The 7,413-nt window shown below is 56.0% G+C and overlaps 1 non-coding gene across 1 annotated transcript; it reads left to right on the plus strand.

Moving 5' to 3' along the window:
* The first annotated feature begins 2,573 nt into the window (after positions 1-2,573).
* TRNAT-CGU (transfer RNA threonine (anticodon CGU)) lies at positions 2,574-2,645 on the plus strand. The gene has a single exon. It is a non-coding gene; the product is annotated as a tRNA-Thr (tRNA).
* The last annotated feature ends 4,768 nt before the right edge of the window (positions 2,646-7,413 follow it).

Raw genomic sequence — 7,413 nt, forward strand, 5'->3', positions numbered from 1 at the left:
ATAAGGGGTTTCCCCCCCCAGCTTCCTCATGCAAATGAATTTCTCCAAGATACTTGAGAGCAGGGGTTCTTAAAGGGAGGGCCCCCACCTGCAGCAGCAAGACTGGGAACAGAGAAAGGCGGCTGCAGCCCCTCCTGAGGCCACCCCAGGGGGTCGGCGTCTTTCCGGGATGCTGGGGGGAGCGCCCAGTGAAAGGGGCTGCCGGGTCCCCACCGAGAGTCCCCTGGGATCGTGTGGGTGGTGGTCCCAAGGTGCCCCTAAATCGGGTACAGCGGGCATGAGCAAGGACAGCCAGCCGGGGCCCAGATGCTGGCTGTAGCAAGGGTCGTGCCTGGGAGGGGAGAAGTTTCCAGAGACAACTCCATGTCTTCAAGCACCCTCAGTCTGGGGGACAGGCTCGGAGAAACAAAACAGTACCAGAAAAGATGCAAGGCTACATACTTTTTCTCAAATGCAAAAAAAAAAAAAAAAAAAGTGCATTTCAACTTGAAATGTAGATGCTCGGGAATCATTCAGATCCAGGTGACTTGATTATACAGGACAGACAGATGGACAGAACAGAAAGATCAGAAGGGCCTCATCCTCTCACCTGGCTTGCCACCACCCCGCAGACCCTGGTCTCTCCCCTGGGCACCTGGGGAGGCCTGGGATCTGGGGACACTTACCTGTGCGCCTTCAGGAGACACCTGCCCCCCGGGCCGCGGTTAGGGCGCAGCAGACGATCCTTGGACCTCAGTTCGTCCTGAAGGGTGAAGAAGGAACATCTCCGTCACCAAGGAACTCCAAGTTTGCGCTGGACCCAAGACGGGGTGCGGGGAAGTTCAGTGCCAGGACAGGCCTGGAAGCGTGGTTGGAGGACACTGGCCAAGGAGGCCCCCCAGAACCGCAAGGAGGACTGCCCTGGAAGGAACCCTGAATGTTAATTCCTTCCACAATATTCTTTAAGGACCTACATCGTTGTGCAGTCACCCTTCTGAGACGCCGGCCAGGCCACGGGATCCTCCTGCCACCCAGCCAAGATCTGTGGGCTCTCGGGGCTTCTTCAGCCTGCGAGCTAAGCAGGATCCAACCAGCCAGTACCTGGGTGCTCTACTGTAGGGCTCGCAGGGCCCCTCAGACCCCGGGCCCTTAGCAGGGGCACCTCCCCAACAAGGGACAGGGGCCCCTCTCTGGGTGCACTCCCTCCCCTCCCTTCCCTCAGAAGACAAAGCTGACAAAAAGCACCTGTGAGACTCTGACTCCCATTCCACCTGCCGGTTAGTGCTGGGCTCGGCTCCCAGGTGGATTTCTCTCCTTTGCTAATTTGTCTTCATTCTTGAAAGCTGCAGCCACTTCTGCACAATCCCCCCAACACTTCAGGGAACACCCAGAAAGAGGGGGTTGGGGGTGGCAATGGAACCAGCTTTATCATCAGCTAGTTGGAAACACTGCTCGGCAATGCATGTTTTAATTCTGAAAATGTTCAATTTTTTTCTTTCTTGTTTCTTTCTTTTTTCTTTTTTTTTTCTTTTCTCTTTCTCTTTCTCTTTCTCTCTCTCTCTCTCTCTCCCCTTCTTTCTTTCTCTTCTTTTTTCGTTAACTCAGGAGCTGCGGTGAGGTTTGCAGGAAGATCTCATAGGCCTTGATTGCAGGGTCTCAGGGTTCCTGTCCCAGCGGCGTTTGAGGGTAGATGTTGGTGCCTTTTCCACTCACCTTCCCAAACCTCGACACTTAAAGTAACTTGGTGAACTTTAAGTTTCCTAGGCACCTATATATACATTTGCATGGTGGGCTGTGAACATTCCTGATCTATGTCTCCACATACCCTACAAACATGACTGGCAGCGGAGGGGAAAGGTGCAGAATGTTCTGCACAGCACGAGAGCTGCCCACAGCACAGAGCCTGCCTCCCAGAAATGGATTAAATCGCGACACGGCCCCTGACTAGGACCGCGCGCAGCTATTAAGGAGAATAAGGTAACCCGTCGAGCCTAAGGGTCATATTACCGTATATACTCGAGTATACGCAATTCACAACACGGTGATATGATGCATCGTATATTAATGAAGCAAATTCCTAGTATTTATTAAATAAGACGCTGTCACGTAGGGCGATTATTTTGCATTACGCGCTGCGAGCCACTGTGTTAAGACGCGATACACTGGTTCATGAAAAAATCAAAGTGCAGAGAGCTGCAAAGTATAAAAAAGAATGTGTTGCCCCTCCCTTCCTGCGCTTCCGGGGTGCTTCGCCCCGGAGGGGAAACTGAGGCCCCGGCGGCGCGCCGCCCGAGGTCTCGGAGGAAGCGTGGCGGAGCTGGGACTCGAACCCCGGACTCGGGGACGGCCGCCCCGGCGCAGGCGCAGGCGCAGGCGGGGGCCCGGGGAACCCCGCACCCCCCCAGGGCGCGCGCGCGGGCCGGCGGGAGTCCGCGGGGAGGGTCCGCCCCGCCCCACGCCGGCCGCAGGGAGGGGGCGGGGCCGCGCCGGCCGGGCGCGCTCGTGCTCGTGCTCGTGCTCGGGCTCGTGCCCGCGGGGCGAGCGCACGGGAGCGACGCCAGGATAGAGGCTCGCGGAGCCGCCATTCCAACGCAGGCGCGGTGGCCAAGTGGTAAGGCGTCGGTCTCGTAAACCGAAGATCACGGGTTCGAACCCCGTCCGTGCCTGGCGTCGGTCTTCCCGCGCAAAGGGGCGGCTTTTTAAAAGGCGCGGGACCCCTTTTCCAGAGTGGCCCTCCGCAGCGCCCGCACGCCGGGCCCACGCCGCCAGAGCTGCGCCCGTGGGCGCCCCGTGGGTGCCCCGTGGGTGCAGAGCGGCCCAAATGTTTTCACCCCCTCCCGGCCTCGCGGAGGCGGAGCGTCGGGGGACGCGCCCTCGGCTCCCTGCACACAGCGCCCCCTGCCGCCCCCCGCGGGGAGTGGAGGGTCCCCGGGAAGCCCGTGGCCCCAGGCAAAAAGAAAAAAAGAAAAACCCCTGAGAGGCCTGCGGGCGCCCGGTGCCGGGCCCACACCGAGCCAGCTGCGGGCCGCCTGGATGTTTTTAAAAAAAGAAATAGGCGCTGCGGGGGACGGAAGGTCCCGCCCACTCGTGGAGCGCCGCGGGCGTGGACACCTCCGCGGGGCCGCGCCGCCCTTGGCCTTTCCGCGGCGGCCTCGGTGAACGGAGGCAGGGTCGCAGGGAGCCTGCTGTGTTTGCATCACGGAAGGATGCACCCCGGGGGGATGCTCGGGTGCACCCAGCGACGCGTGCAGTGACCCCACCCCGCGGAGGGAGCACCCGAAACCCCGCCTGCTCCAACCCAGCCGGACGCTCCTGGTTGAAGGGAGCGGGCACCGGGCTCCCGGTGTCCGCGGGGTGCAGCGGGGCGCCAGCCTGATGGGGCGCGCTCGCGGACGGCTGGGGTGTGATGGGGGCGGGGCCCGGCAGGAGCGGCCCGGGAGGAAGAGCCCCGGACCAGCATCCCCCCGCCCTTGGGAGACCCAGGGGCTCGCTGCCCCCCACCCCCGGGCCTCTGCGTGGGGTGCATCTGAGAGCAGCATCCCCCCCCTTGGGAGACCCAGGGGCTCGCTGCCGCCCCCCCCAGGGCCTCTGCGTGGGGTGCATCTGAGAGCAGCCCCAGGCCTCTGCGTGGGGTACATCTGAGAGCAGCATCCGCCCGCCCTTGCGAGACCCAGGGGCTCGCTGCCCCCCGCCCTGGGCCTCTGCGTGGGGGGCATCTGAGAGGGGCCTGAGCCTTTGCGTCTCTAACTACCTGGCACGTGGTGCTGATGCTGCCGCCCCCCCCCCCCGGACCTGTCTTCCAAAGGCAGCCCTACTCTAACCCCAGGGGCACGAGGGCATGCGTGGGTACAAAGGAGGAAGCTCATGCACACGTGAAAGTAGTGAACACCAGGCTCACACGTCACCCCGGGGGTGGTGTTAGACGGCAGGTCCTGGGGGCGCCGGGGTCGCTCAGTGGCTGAGCATCTGCCGCTGGCTCCGGTCGTGATCCCGGGGCCCTGGGATCGGGTCTCCCTCTGCCTGTGTCTCTGCCTCTCTGTGTCTCTCATGAATAAATAAATAAAATCTTTTTTAAAAATTTAGAAAAAAATAAAACGCAGGTTCTGGATCTTCAGGGGAGTCCGAGACTCCACATTTCTGACTTGCGTCTTGGTGGTGCTGGGGTGGCTGGTCCCGCCCTCCCTGAGTGGACAGAGGGTAGAAGGACCCACAGCAGATTAATGGGACCACTCTGGGGGGGGGCAGTCCCATCTGGGAGCTGGTGAAAGGCTTCCTTCACTTCTACCCTGTGAATTTTCACACTGTTTGGATCTTCTGGGAGATGATTGTATTACATGTGTGATTTTTAAAAATTTTTTCCAGAATCACTCCAGAGCCCACAAACCCAAACACAGGCAAATTAGAAGGATCCAGAATTAAGACAGCTGATGATCGAGTGTCCTCTTCTCTCCACTGGGGCACCCATTCATTTCTTTTGAAGGAAACGTCACAAAAGAACACTGAGATTCCTCGCTGTTAAAAATATCCCAAAATTGGAGCACCTGGGGGGCTCAGTGGTTGAGCATTTGCCTTTGGCTCAGGTCGTGATCCTGGGGTCCCAGCATCGAGTCCTGCATAGGGCTCCCTGCATGGAGCCTGCTTCTCCCTCTGCCTGTGCCTATGCCTCTCTCTGTGTGTCTCTCATGAATAAATAAATAAAATCTTTTAAAAATCCCAAAATGTTCCTCCCCATTAAACAAACAGAAAACCACACTGCCCCCCACAGGTTGGCCAGTATCTGTGGGGGGAGGTTAGCTGTCCACAGAGGTTTTCCTGCCTTTCCCTCCAAAGAGCGGACCAGCGCCCAGGTGACATCATCATAGGAAAGCACCATTCTGATGCCCCCACTACTGTCCCCACCTCACCCCATACAGAGCGCCACCCCCCCGCCGCCTCGGCCCCACGCGATGAATGGACTTTAGAAAAAGGCAATATACAGAAGGCCCTGTGGGTACCACTTCCTCCCCCCCCAAACAAAATTGCACAAAATATCTGAGTACATGTTTATAAGGTGGAGAAGCGTTTGCTGTTTTTTGTGGTTAAGCCTGGAAGATTACACATGAATCTCAAAATCATCACCTCTGGTCAAAAACCTGGGGGTGCCACGGAGCTGTAAAACCAGTTCGGAATCAGACACTAGTGAGCAAAATTCCAAATTTGGGTGCTCGTTACACTTAAATGGGTAAAGCTGATTATGTGTCTGAATAAGCAAGCCGTTTTATGTTGATTTAAACCACTTGTGTTCATGAATATATAAAGCCGTGTTTGGGTTTCTATAACTTTTCCGTGAATTTCTGCACGTCAGCCTGAAGCCCGCCGTGTTTGCCCGGCGAAGAGGTGAAGAAGCATTCTCTGGTCTCTGGATATGTAAAGGGAAGATAAGCCCCCCAACACTGGGGTTGGGAGGGGAGGCCTAGGACCCCTGAGACCCTGCTGTGCGCACGTGACCCCTGGGGAGAAGGTGGGTTTGCACTGGGAGCTCTGTAAGGGCAGGTCATGATAGAGGCTTAGAGAGGTGAAATAGGGACGCCTGGGCGGCTCAGGTCATGATCCCGGGGTCCTGGGATGGAGCCCCGCGGCAGGCTCCCAGCTCAGCGGGGGCCTGCTTCTCCCTCTCCCTCTGCTGGCTCATGCTCTGGCTCTCTCTCAAATAAATAAAGAATATCTTAAAAAGAAAAGAAAAAAGGTTAAATAAGAATTTTGAAGCCAAAGAGGGAGTCCCGGATCCTAGTGTCAGCAGAGGCTGCTCGGGAGCATGTTTCCACAGTGACACCAGGTGGCACCATGGAGCAGGGCAGCGTTGGCCTGGCTTCTCTCCGCCCCGCCTCTACCAGAGACTGATGGGAGCCTAGGACCCTCGGCTTGACCTCTCTGGGCCTCAGTTTCTCCCATCCTAAGACGGAACGACACACGCTCACTTGCTTCTCATGCAGGGGAGTCCTTCTGATGACAACATCGCAAACACCCACCAGGCAGGATGTAAAGGGTGGTCCCTCCACATCGTGGCATCCTGAGTAGCCATTAAAAGGAATGACAGGTTTAGAGATCTGGAGACTAATCAAGAAACAGCTGTGTCTTGCTTTTGGGGTTTTATTTCACAGCTTTATTGAGGTATAATTGATAAATAAAAACACTCGCATGTATTGAATGAATACAATCAGATGAGTTTGGGCATACAGACACACCTGGGAAACCATCACCTCCACCTTTCCTGGGTCCCTTTGCCTTTTTTTTTTTTTTAAGATTTTATTTATTTATTCACGAGACACACACAGAGAGGCAGAGAAACAGGCAGAGGGAGAAGCAGCTCCATACAGGGAGCCCGATGCGGGGCTCAATCCTGGGACCCTGGGATCATGCCCTGAGCTGAAAGCAGATGCTCAACTGCTGAGCCACCCAGGCGTCCCCGCCTTTGCTTTTTTTGTGTATATATGATAAGAACACAACATGAGATCTTACACCCCCCAACAAATTTATTAACAACAGGCATTGTATTGTACAGATCTCTAGAATTTCTCCACCTTGTAGAACTGTAAGTTTAGTGGATATCCTGTCTTCATAAAAATAAATATATAAATAAGCATATTTATCCACACCTGTATGGATTCTTATGTTGGTTTCTCAGAATGTGAAGAACAACCCCCCCACACCCTGGGCAGAAGGCTCCATGTCATGCTGTTGACCATGAAGACCTCCAAGTGGAGCGAGGGCTAGGGGTGGGTTGGGAGGGGGGCTTACGGAACCAGTTACGGGCTGTCTTCCTACTACCATGGCATCAGGGAGAGAAACCATGTTACTTTGAGGCTCGCTATTTTTGCAGCAAAAACTCAACAAACTTAACAGCAAAAAAGGAAAAAAGAAAAGAGAGGGAGCACGTAAGGAATCCAGAGCTGTCAGGGCACCGGCGAGCACAGGCCGCCCCAGGCCGGTGCTGCGGTAGGGAGATGCCACGACTGCAGTGGAAAAGCTCGCTCTCATCATCCGAGCTGACCCCCCGGGAAGGAGAGGCCTCGGGTCCCCAGCCCTGGCATCACTCCCACCTGGGATGACATCATGTGCTCTGAAAAACCTACATTAAAGGATTAAAAAAAAAAAAGACCCTCTTAACAAGAGAGTGAGTGATTTGTAGTCGTGCAGGAGTTGAGAACCACATTTCAAAACCAGAAGCGTATTTCAGGCATGAGTAGCACTTAAAAGAAAATATTGTGGCAGGCCCCTGGAAGCAGCAGACGTTGTTTGTGTCACATCTATCTGAGTTTTGCTTTAGCAAATCACCAGGCTGGCGCACAATGAACACTTTCCCAGACCGTGTTCCCTTCTGCCCCGGCCCTAGCCTTCTGGCTCAGGTGAGCAGAGCTTCATTTTTGCACGTAGTGTGCGCACAAGAGAACCCCT

Source organism: Nyctereutes procyonoides, unplaced genomic scaffold (assembly GCF_905146905.1).
Source record: "Nyctereutes procyonoides isolate TBG_1078 unplaced genomic scaffold, NYPRO_anot_genome, whole genome shotgun sequence".
Taxonomy (NCBI): domain Eukaryota; kingdom Metazoa; phylum Chordata; class Mammalia; order Carnivora; family Canidae; genus Nyctereutes; species Nyctereutes procyonoides.